Genomic DNA, 12055 nt, shown 5'->3' with positions numbered 1-12055 from the left:
ACAGTCCAGCTTCTCCTGGAGCCCTCGGCCCTATGGGAGACGGCAGGTGAACAAGCCATCCTAAATGCAAGGTAATGGGCACAGTACCATCTGTGCCCTGCAGAAGGCAAAGCAGGGTAGGGGTCAGGGAAGGAGAGATGGGGCCCTGGAGACGGGGGCTTCTCTGGGGGCCGTGTCATTTGAGTAGGTTCCTGGGCGATGGGAGAGAGGCGGCATGTGGAGAGAATCTCATTCCAGACTGCATCTTCCAAGCACTTGGGCGATTGTTGAATTCATCTCTGGGCCCCAAGAAGGGTGAATGAGGCTTCGGGAATACAGGTGAGTAGCAAGGTGCTCAGGAGAATGCACGAAAGTGACTGGTGCCTGGAATAGACTCATATCAGAAGAAACCCTAAGAAGCCAAGCAGAGCTGCTCCCAAGACTTCACAGTGCATGTGGACACAGTGTGCTGCGTGGGACAAGCAGCTTTAGAGGGAAGCTCCAGGGACAAGAGTGCCCAGGGTGTCCACGCCACCGCAGCCTGCCTGTCTGCTCCGTGGCGTGTCACCTGGATCTGGCCGTAACTGACGGAGGCTGTCCCGGCCCTCTCTGTGCCTGGTGCCCGCCAGTCTCCCCTTGAGGGATCCCCTCCTGCCCCTCCTGCTGGCGCTGTAAGTCTGGTCACCGAGTCTCTTTGCCTGGCCCAGGGAACGTGTCTCAGCTGGCACCTGGAGACTTAGTTCTCAGCCTGTTATCTTTCCCACATTCCCTTCTCCAACCTAAGTCATTGTAAGTGCTGCATAACAACTGTATCGCCTCCTGTACACCGGGGCACTGGGTGGGCCCTTTCCAGGGGTGGTAGCCTACCTCCAAGATGGCGCCCCGTGATCTCCACCTCCTGAACACAGAGCCTTGAGTAGCCCCACCTGCCCCTGTATCACATCAGGGCTTTTGGAGCCGTGTTGCACACAGCAGAAGTGATGGCACATCCCCCAAGATTAGGTTACGACAGACACCACTGCGGTCAGATCTGCTTCATCGCGAGCAGCCCTTTGGAGAGGCCCACGTGGTGAGGACCTGGGGTCTGCCAACAGCCATCTTGAAGTGGCCCCTGAGGCCCAGTCAAGTCTTCAGAGACCACAGCCCCAGCCAGCGTCTTAATCACAAGCCCGAGATTCTGAGCCAGAACCACCCAGCTAAGCCACTCCTGGATTCCCAGCCCACAGATCTGGCGAGACAATAAAGGTCTGCCTGGCTTCAGACCTTCCGCTTTGGAGTAATTCGTTACACAGTAACAGATAACTGATACAGGCATTTTTAGCTCCTTCAGTTCTTGGAACAACCCAGTGCTGTGCATTGTTTCTCTTCCATCACACAGGCAGGAAACTGCAACTCGGAGACGTGGAGTCCCGGCCCCAAGTCACCCAGGGGAGAGGCTGTGCAAAGAAACTTGGGCATTTGCATCTATTAGAACCAGACCTCTGGGCCTCCCATCCGCTGACAACCACACTTTCCTACTCAGAAAACATGTCCTCCTCTGAAGGCTTCACTCCTCCAAATAAGCCCTGGAGGGCTAATTGCCCTTCTTTTATAGATGAGCAAACTAAGGGCTCAGAGAACCGAGATTTTCCCCAGGCTCACACCTGGGATGGAGGGTGCCCGATCAGAACTCAGACCCCGGTCCGCAGTCCCCTGGCGTCACTGGAAGCTGGGTCCCCGCTGCCCAGAGGAGGCACCTCTTCAGAGCAGAAACCATGCCCGGGTGTCCCCATAAGGGGGCCTGCGTGGCCTCAAGCTCTTCTTCTCCCACCCGGGGCTGTGGGGCCCTGGTGCCACCCTGGAGCCCCGCCTCCACTGCTCTCAACCCCTCCGCCGGCAAGGGCCTTGCAGTCTGGAGTGATGGGAGCACTGTCACCTGCAGGACTGAGCTTTCGAGAAGCAGCTGTTTACTCTGGGTCTTGAATTTTAAAGAGGTTTAAAGTCCGACTTGGACCCTTAGCTCCTGGGATGCCTGTAACCATGGCAGCACCTAGCTGAGCAATAGCAAATATTTGCTGAAGGAGAGAGAAAGAGCCAGGTAGGAAGGAGAAGAGACCTGAGGATATGGGAACGAGGCTTTGCTGTGGGTTCCCGCAGCTGGCTGGGGGCTGTCCCCAGGTCCCCAGGGGGAGGGGGCACTCAGATGCCTCTAGTAATACCCAGGGGTACGTGCCCCACCTCATGCCCCTATTCCCCAAGTCTCTGGGTGAAATATGCCTGCAGGACAGCATGTCCAAGGCCAGATCCTGGGTGGGCATCCTCTGTGTCAGTAAGCCCCTTCTTTTGCTTGGGTCTCATTTTCCTCATCTGTGAAATGGGAACAACAAACCTGCCTGCCTTTTCAGGGATGTCACGTGGCTTAAATGAATTCCAGCCCCCTGGAACATCCCCATGAGGGATTATTGTAAATATCCCCCCAGCTGGGTTCCAGGACAAAGGGATGTCGAGATCTCTGGACCACATTCCAGATAGCCCAGAGAGGGGAAGTGGCTTACTCAAGGCCACACAGCAAGTGCAGCAGAGCCCAGAACCCAGCCACCCGGCTCTGCTGTCATCTCAGGGCACGAGGCCCCCCTGACCAACTGTCACCAGCTGAGTGGCTGTGAATGATGGCATCAGTGTGCTGCCCTGTGGATGTGCTCAGGGCTTAGCCACATTCTGGGTCAGGGCTCGGGGTGTGCCAGGCACGTGGACAGTTTCTGCCAAGTATGTCTCAGCAGAGAGAGCCAGGGAAGCAGAGCCCGTGGCCCTGCACTGCCAGGGAGGGGCTCAGTGTTCCTGCAGAAACCTGAAGAAGGGACCTGGGGCTCTCCCTGCGGGCCGTCCCTGTCACCTCGGGTTGCAGGTTAATGGGTCCAGGTACACACCTTGATTTGTAAGTCAGCCAAAGGCTGCATCTATTTTTAAATTACATCCTAGGGAGTAAAAAAGATTACATCCTATTACCAAGAGAATAATACGTGTAGACCAAGCATGCAGGGTATACTACTAAGAGGCCTGAGATTGACTCTTGGCTTTTCTGGAAGTCTGGTGCCTCAGTTTCCCCACAGGTAAACAGCCCCTACCCTCGCCCACCTGAGTGAGTCTGATTCTTCTCAGAAGACACTGTTCTCAGAGTCTCCTTGCAGCCATCTACACTCTGCCTCCTCTCTCTGCCGGAACACAAATATATGTATTTATTCCTTTTTTCCTATTTCTTGCACCGGAGACTCTTAAAATAGAACAGGAGGTGGGCTGTAAGGAGAGGTCCCAGGCAGAAGTTCCTCTCTGAGGGCCGAGAGGCAGCTGGGTGGGGATACCTGAGCTCAGCCCTCCACCCCCCTGCCCCCCCCCCCCCACACACACACACACATCACAGACAAGGGCCGGGATCAGGACGGTGTGATGCTCCTGGGCACAGACTCTGTCTGCCACACCTGGATTCCTCCGCTCTGCCAGAGGCCCCGCTTCTAATGGGCTGCTTGGGAACCAGTTGAAGTCTTGCCCTGGGTGACAATGAAGACCCAGTCCTCGGTTCTGGTCCTGCAGAACAGCTCCCCGCGGGGAAGGGCATGGGCATGGCCACATCTCCCAGCGACACCGGCCAGCTCACAACAGGCTGGGGCTGCTGGGCCTCATGAGCATGTGCCCAAAAGAAGGTCATTAGAAGGCTCTTCCCAGTCAGGCCTGCCACCCTCCCGGGGCAGACAACTCAGTCATCCCACTGTGTCTGGACAGAGGGGCAGACAACGTCAGAGATGGCAGACAGACCACACCCCTCCCCAGACTACTGAGCATTTGTGGGGCAGGGCTCCTGGAAGCCAGGCCCAGAATTGACAGAGATGTTAAAATAAAGAGACAAGGACATTAAAACAATTATTGTAAGTGTTCATTCAATATGTTTAAATTTTTTTCTGGGGTGCCTGGGTGGCTCAGTGGGTTGAGGGTCAGACTCCTGATTTGGGGTCAGGTCATGAACTCACAGTTTGTGAGTCCCAAGGAGGGCTCTGCACTGAGCACAGAGCCTGCTTGCAATACTCTCCCTCTCTCTGCCCCTCCCCTGCCCTCACGAGCATACACACACACACACACACACACACACACACACACACACACACAAGTATGCACTCTCTCTCTCTCTCTCTTTCTCAAAAATAAACTTAAAAAGTTTTTCTGCTCTGTATGCCCAAAAAGTTACGTGAGGCATTATGAAATAATAAAATATATACACATTGGTTTCTGACCCCAGTTCCTGAAGCTGAACTCCTAAATGCTTTGTCAATTTCCTGGGTGATAGAGCATCTTTTATTTTAATGAGGCAATTCTTGGTGGGTTCCTGGATGGAACTGGTCACAGAAAGACCAAGCCATGATCAGATGCTTGGAAATTTCATCACTCTACCCTGGAGAGGGGAGATGGGCTGGAAATGGAGTTAACAGTCATGCCTATGTGATGAATACTCCATAAAAATCCCCAAAGTGTGAGGTTTGGAGATGAACACATCCGCGTGTCGGGAAGGTCATCGATCCAACTCCATGGGACAGAAATTCCTAAACTTGGGATTCTTCCCCTGTGTGTCTCTCCACCTGGAAGCTTATCTGTTATCCTTTACTATTTCCTTTATAATAAACCAACACATGGAACTATTTCCCTGCATTCTTGGAGCCATTCTGGCAAATTACCAAACCCAAGGAGCAGGTCATGGGAACCCAATTTACAGCCAGGCGGCCAGAAGTACAGTTGGCAACATGGGATTTGTGATTGGTGTGTGTTTTAGGCCTGTCGCCTCACTTCTGGTAGCTTCAGGTGCTCCCTGGCTTACAGATGGCCTTCTCTCTGTGTCCTCGCGTTGTCTTCCCCCTGTGCTTGTCTGTCTCTGCACCCAAGTTTCCTCTTTTTATAAGGATACCAGTCATATTGGATTGGGGCCCATCCCAATGACCTCACTTCAACTCCATCTTCTGCAAAGACCCTATTTCCAGATCAGGTCATACTCACAGATCCTGGGGGTTAGGGCTTCGACATATTTTGGTGGGGAGATGCATTTCCAACCATAACATTTGTTTAAATGTGAAGACGTTCCTACCTTTCAGCCCAGCAACTGCACTCCTAGGCATTAGCCCTGGAGAAAATTCTTGCAGGTTGCACCAGTAGATATCTGCCATCCAAGAAAGTTCATTGGCTAAGGAACAAATAGATGAATGAGGTTTGGACATTCAAGAAAGACTACACAGTGGTGAAATTTAATAAATTACAGCTACACACACCATCCTGGAGAAATAGCAAAAGTGTCATATTAAGTTATTTTTTTTAAAAAATCGTGTCATAGATGAGCCCATAGTCTGATCATGCAGAAAAGATCTGTGTGGTCAAAACTCCCACCTCCTTCAAATCTTTGCTCAAACACCATCTTCTCAATAAAGCCTACTTAATTGACCTACCTTTTAAAAAATGTTTATTTATTTATGGGGGGGGGGGGCGAAGAGAAGAGAAGAGAAGAGAAGAGAAGAGAAGAGAAGAGAAGAGAAGAGAAGAGAAGTGAGAGAGAATCCCAAGCAGGCTCCATGTTGTCAGCACGGAGCCTGATGCAGGGCTTGAACCCATAAACAGAGAGACCATGACCTGAGCCAAAATCAAGAGTCAGATGCTTAACCGACTGAGCCACCCAGGTGCCCCCCATCAACCTACCTTGCTGAGAAATCCCCACAACCACACTCCTATTCACCCCACTCCGCTCTACTAGTCCTTTTCCCAGAGCACTCACCAACTCCTAACAAATTCTATAATCTGTTCATGCAAGCATCTAGGAGTTACTGTTGATTTCCTCTCTCCAGAATGTTAGATCCACAAGGGCAGGATTTTTTTCTCTTTCATTCATTGGCATCTACCAAGTATCTAGAAGAGTATCCGGCACAAAGCAGACCCTGAACAAATATTCCTTAAACCGAGTGGCTGGTACACTAATGTTCACTTAGGATTATTTTTAAACTGCACACATATATTACACCTAGTCTGTTGTATATAGGATGTCTCAAAATAGTCTTGGAAGAAAATAGACGTGGTATTTCTTGCAAGACCTGAATCTCAAGTGGAGATATAGACCCTTCATGATCTATGCCATTCCCTTGAGCACAGAAAGCCAGGATATGACTGCATTATTCCCTCAGGACGTGCTCTCTGGGGCATGATAATGAGTGACAAAGAAATGTGAATCTATCCACAAGCTGCAGTCTTCTGTGTTTTATTTCTGCTTGAACAGGGTTTTAAAATGTGCTCGTGGATATTTGCACTGACAACTGCAGAGAGCAGGACTGCTTTGTAGAGAGAAGTAAAACCACCTGGTAAATTTGCCCGGTGCTTCCCTGAGAAAACAATAGGCCAGCAGCCTGTCAAGGCCAAAGTCCCGTAACCAAACACACGTAATCCTGGCCTTGACAAGCTTCCCTATCCTACTGAAATCCCTAGTAACACTCAAGTGGCTTCTGTATGACTGCCCAAAGCCAACCCCAGGCAGAGTCAACTGGCTGCTCTATGAGCCATTGAGGTCAAGGTCAATGGTTGGGTGGGTTCAGCTTGCCGCTGAATATGGAGCAAGGGGTCATTAACAGACAAGTCCCTATGGAAACTGCCCATACCCCAGCATTGGCCATCTATAAGCTTTCAGAGACGATGCTTTGCTTACTTGGCTTAATCGGTTTGACTGTGTCTCACAACAGACTGTGAGAGGAGGTCCAACCTTCTAAATACTGTCCCAAATAGGATCCATAAATGCATGTCGAATTAGACTGGCTTGTGCATGAGTACGGCTCCTACCAGGGAGGAGGAGCCTGTCGTCCACTGAAGGATGAGCTCAAATGCTTCTTTACATTTACTCTCAAAAAGTGCAGAGGGTGGGCAATCACCCTGGTAGGAGCCGTGTTTTTAACCCCAATTTTAATCTCCACATCGGACCTCTTGCAAAATCCAATTGCCCACTGGACAGCTCCACCGAAATGAGTTGAAGGCATCTCAAATCTACGTTCAAAACCAGAACTCCTGAGTCTCCTCCCTCTCAAACCTGCTTTTTTGCTCTCCCCCATCTCCCCATCTCAAGAAATGGCATCTGCCACCTGTTCAGGTCCAAAACCTCACGTTTTTCTTTTTAAAATTGAGATCTAATTTGCATGCCATAAAATTCACTCATAAAATGTACAATTCAGTAGATATTAAAATATTCAGACGTTTGCAACCATCACCACAATCATTTTGGGAACACTTTAAGTTTATTTATTTTGAGAGAGAGCACCCATGTGAATAAGTGGGGGAGGGGCAGACAGGGAGGGAGCGAGAATCCCAAGCAGGCTCCACACTGTCAGTGCAGAGCCCAATGCGGGGCTCAATCTCATGAAGCATGAGATCATGAGCTGAACCAAAATCTAGAGTCAGATGTTCAACCAACAGAGCCATCCAGGTGCCCCAATTTGGGAACATTTTTATCACTCTGGAAAGAAACTCTATACCCGTTAGCAGTCACTTCCCATTTCTCTCTATCCCCACACCTACACCCAGCCCCCATCAACCACTAATCTACTTTCTGTCTCTATAAATTTGCCTGGTCTGGAAATTTTATATCAATGACATAAGATGTGGTCCTTTGGGACTTGTTTCTTTCACTCACAGCATAGTGTCTTCAAGATTTATCCATATTAGAGTGTACATCACTATATCATTCCTTTGTATTAAAGAATAGTATTCCATTGTATGTATGTATCACAATTTTTTAATCCATTCATCAGTAGCTAGGCATTTGGGTTGTTTCTACTTTTTGGCTATTATGAATAACACTGTGGTGAACATTTGTGTACTCATTTTGTGTGGGTATATGTTATCAGTTCTCTTGGGTATATAGTTAGGAGTGGAATTGTTGGGTCATACGGTAACTTTAATTTTTTGAGGAACTGACAAAACGCTTTCTCCAAAGGTGTATGCACCATTTTACATTCCCACCAGCAATGTACAAAGGTTCCAGTTTCTCTGGATTTTCTCCAACATGTGTTATTTACTTATTTTTTAGTTGCAGCTGTCCCCAGCGGATGTGACATAGTATCTCATTGTGGTTTCAATTTGCATTTCCCTAATGACTGATGATATTAAGTATTTTTGCATGTGGTATTGGTCATTTGTATATCTTGTTTGGAGCAGGACCTAGTCAAATCTTTTGCTCACTTTTATATGTATTATTTGTCAATTTTTGTTACTGGATTAAGAGTTTTTTACATATTCTGGATACTAGGCTTTTTAAAATCAGATATATAGCTGCAAATATTTTCTATCATTCTCTGGGTAGCCTTTTCACATTAACAGTGTTCTTTGAAACAAAAAATTTTACTTTTGATGAAATTCAACTTATTAATTTTTCCTTTGGTTGCTTGTTTTTGGTATCACATCTAAGAAATCAGTACCTAATCCAAGGTCACAAATATTTACACCTATGCTTTCTTCTGTGAGCTTATAGTTCTAAATCTTCTCTTTTCACACTTATTTTTGAGAGAGCACAAGTGGGGGAGGGGCAGAGAGCGTATAAGACACAGAATCTGAAGCAGACCCCAGGCTCTGAGCTGTCAGCACAGAGCCCGACGTGGGGCTCTAACTCACAAACCACCAGATCATGACCTGAGCCAAAGGTGGACGCCCAACCGACTGAGCCACCCAGGCACCCCTATAGTTCTAATTCTTAAATGTAGGCTCTTTCATCTATTTTGACTTAATTTTTATATTATGGTGTGAGGCAGAAATCCAGCTTCATTATTCCCCCCGTGTGGATATCTAGCTATCCCAGCAGGATTTGTTGAAAAGACTCTTCTTCCCCCACTGACTGGTCGTGGCATTTCTGTCAAAAATCAACTGACCATAAAAGTATAGGTTTATTTCTGGACTCTGAAACCCTTCCATTAAACCATACATCTGTCCCTAAGCCAGGACCATACAGTCTTGTTACTATAGCTTTGTAGTCAGTTTTGAAATCAAGTAGGAGTCTTCCAACTTTTGTTCTTTATTTTCAATATTGTTTTGGCTATTCTGGGTCTCTTGCATTTTTTTTAACGTTTATGTATTTTTGAGAGAGAGAGAGAGAGAGAGAGAGAGACAGAGTGTGAGCGGGGGCAGAGAGAGAGACAGGGAGAAACAGAGTCAGAAGCAGGCTCCAGGCTCTGAGCTGTCAGCACAGAGCCCGGCTCAGGGCTCAAACTCACAAACCATGAGATCATAACCTGAGTTGAAGTCGGACGCTTAACTGACTGAGACACCTGGGATTGGGATTGGGATTGGGATTGGGATTGGGATTGGGATTGGCCTGCCAATTTCTGGAAAAAGTCAAGTTGGTTTTTAATAGGGATGGTGTTAAATCTGCCCATCCAGTTGGCGGGTACTGTCATTGCAAGGAAATCCTCTGACTCCATTTTTTGATGTCTGCCTTTCCCTCCCTCTTCCTCTCTGCCCCACACCTGGGCAAACTGATGAGAGAGCCCAGGTGCTCTCTCCCTTGGTGCAGGTGAGAAGTTCAAACTATACATGGACACCTCACCCCAGTCCCACCCTCTAACCATTGTAAAAACCCCAAGCCAGTGTCCTTTCCCTGTCCTCAAGCCAACTGCACACCAGCTTGGGAGTCACTGTTACGGATTTAACTGACTTGCATCAGAAGTTTAGGTAAGTGGCATTTTAGACAGGAACGTGGGGTTGGTTCTCTCCTTAAAGTGGCCCTGGGTCATATGCCTTGGCCGACACTTAACTGTGTGTCGCAGACTGAATCCTGTATCTTGATGCAATTATAGCAGATCATTGTCCTGCTCTCACTGCAAGACCCCTAAACCTCGGTTAAATTCCTAATAACTGTTTGGTAAACTGAAGGCCATCCCATCTTGGGCATTGCCAAAAAATGGCTATTGTCTCTCAGTATCCTCAACATTAAAACAAGCCTAACCTCTTCTAGGACTTTCTTGGGTTCTGGAAGCAGTGCAATCTGCATTTACAGACTTTATTAAGCTCACTTGTGCTGTTACTTGCAAATCGCCCACCTCAAGTGGGGCCCCCACAATAAAAGGCTCTAGAATCTGTCCAAATTGCAATGCAACGAGCATTCCCAACAGTGCCCCCAGAGGGTGCTTCACTACAGAGGCTTCAGCAATCCCCTCTCACGCCTCCCAGAGCCTGTGGACCACTCTAAGTTACTCATGGGCTTCTAATACAAGAGATTCCTTGGCCTCATGCTACATGCCATTAGAGCAGCAATTGCTGGTTGCATACTATGTGATTCTGGAAACAGTTGCTGTCACAGGCCCTGGCCTGAGGCCTCCCATGCCCAGCTGTCCATATGTCTTGGGCCATGAAAGCCAACATCCCAGCAACAAGCTCAGCACAGTCACCAAGGCCTTTTTGCTACATAACAGAGCTAATCTTGGACCCTCTGGCATAGCTCATTTGCAGCAGAGGGTGGCCTTCCTTGTCCTCAGTCCCCTGCCAGATGCCTTGGTGCTGGAGGACGTCACCCTGCTCCCAGACCCCTTGGCCACCTGAGGAGCCCCTTGCCATCAGCTAAGGAAACAGCAAAGGGAGTCCTCACATTTTTCAGATGGTATTACCACCATGATACCTGCTAGTGTTCCTCGGGGAGTTAATGTTTTTTATCCCTCACCCAGGATGTTCCTGAAGGATAGTAGGACCCAAGGGTCAGCACAACTGGCCAAACTTCAGAGAGTAATCTTAGCACTAGCGGCCCTGGCCAACAACTGACCCATCTGTACATCTTTAGATTCTTGAACCAAGTTGCCCCTTTGGGGGTAAAGAACTCTGGGAATGTCCTGTCCCACAGATACCCAAAATATAAATCAAGATCACACGAGTCTCTCTACTTATGAAAGCCACAATGCAAGACCTCACCAAAATACTGGTCTCCTACACAGTTCTAGATATTATTGACAGGGGTCGAGATACTCACCGTACCTCTCAAGATACACAATTCTGGGCCCCCGAACAGGCATTCGACAGGACTCTTACCTCCAGAATTCTTACCAGCCTCAAGCTACAGACCTCACAACGACTTACACAAGTTCAAATCTAATTAAATGCAACATGGTGCATTTCAGGCATCGAACATCTGAGGTGTGCTGTAATCACGTGTCTGTCTACACTTTCTGATGTTTGACTGCTGACAGCGCTTAAGCCTCACTTCTCCCTCTTTCCCCACATCTGGACAAGTAACAGGAGAGCCTAAATTCCTCTTCCTTTGACACCAGTGAGGTGTGTTAACTACACAGAAGAATCATCGCTCTGGCCCTACCCACTAGCCACCATAAAAAAACCAAGCCAGTTTTTCTCTCTGTTCTCTCAAGCCATTTTCGGACCCATGTGGGTACCACCATGATCTCCCCCATTCGGTTATTAGTCTCATGATCTACTAAACCTTTTCGTGCCCTCTCAGGGGTATATGAGTGTCATCGGACTTGACATCTGAACCAAATTTTTCCCACCACGTGTCCACAATGGCAATCTTGACAATATTAGTTCTTCTGATCTATAAACACAGATACGTTTTCATGTATTTAGATTCTCTTTGATTTCCCTCTATAATTTTCTATCAAAAAAAAAAAGAAAAAAAAATAATCGTGTTCTGTAGTTTTTCAGTGTACAGATGGTCCCTGACTCACAAGTTTTCGACTTCACAATGACATGAAAGCAACACACGTTCAGTAGAAACGGTTTCGAGTTTTGATATTTGATTCTTCCTGGGCGAGCGATAAGCAGTACACGATACTCGTGATGCTGGGTGGCTGGGCGAGCCACGGCTCCCGGTCAACCACGCCATCGCGGGGGTAATCACAGCAGGGGCAGGGCCTCCAGGGTCTCAGGACTGCTTGACCCCCAGCTCTGCCCTTAACCAGCCGTGTGACCCAAGTCACCGTTCAACTGTTCCACGTAGTCACCTACGATCGGGATTCACTTTCAGGGGGTTGTTAGGAGGGGTAAGTGAGACATCTGGTGAGCACACACAGAGTGGGTGGTGAGCAGGGGTCATGCCTGG

Source organism: Panthera tigris, chromosome E3 (assembly GCF_018350195.1).
Source record: "Panthera tigris isolate Pti1 chromosome E3, P.tigris_Pti1_mat1.1, whole genome shotgun sequence".
NCBI lineage: Eukaryota > Metazoa > Chordata > Mammalia > Carnivora > Felidae > Panthera > Panthera tigris.
Note: the sequence above shows the minus strand (reverse complement) of the source record.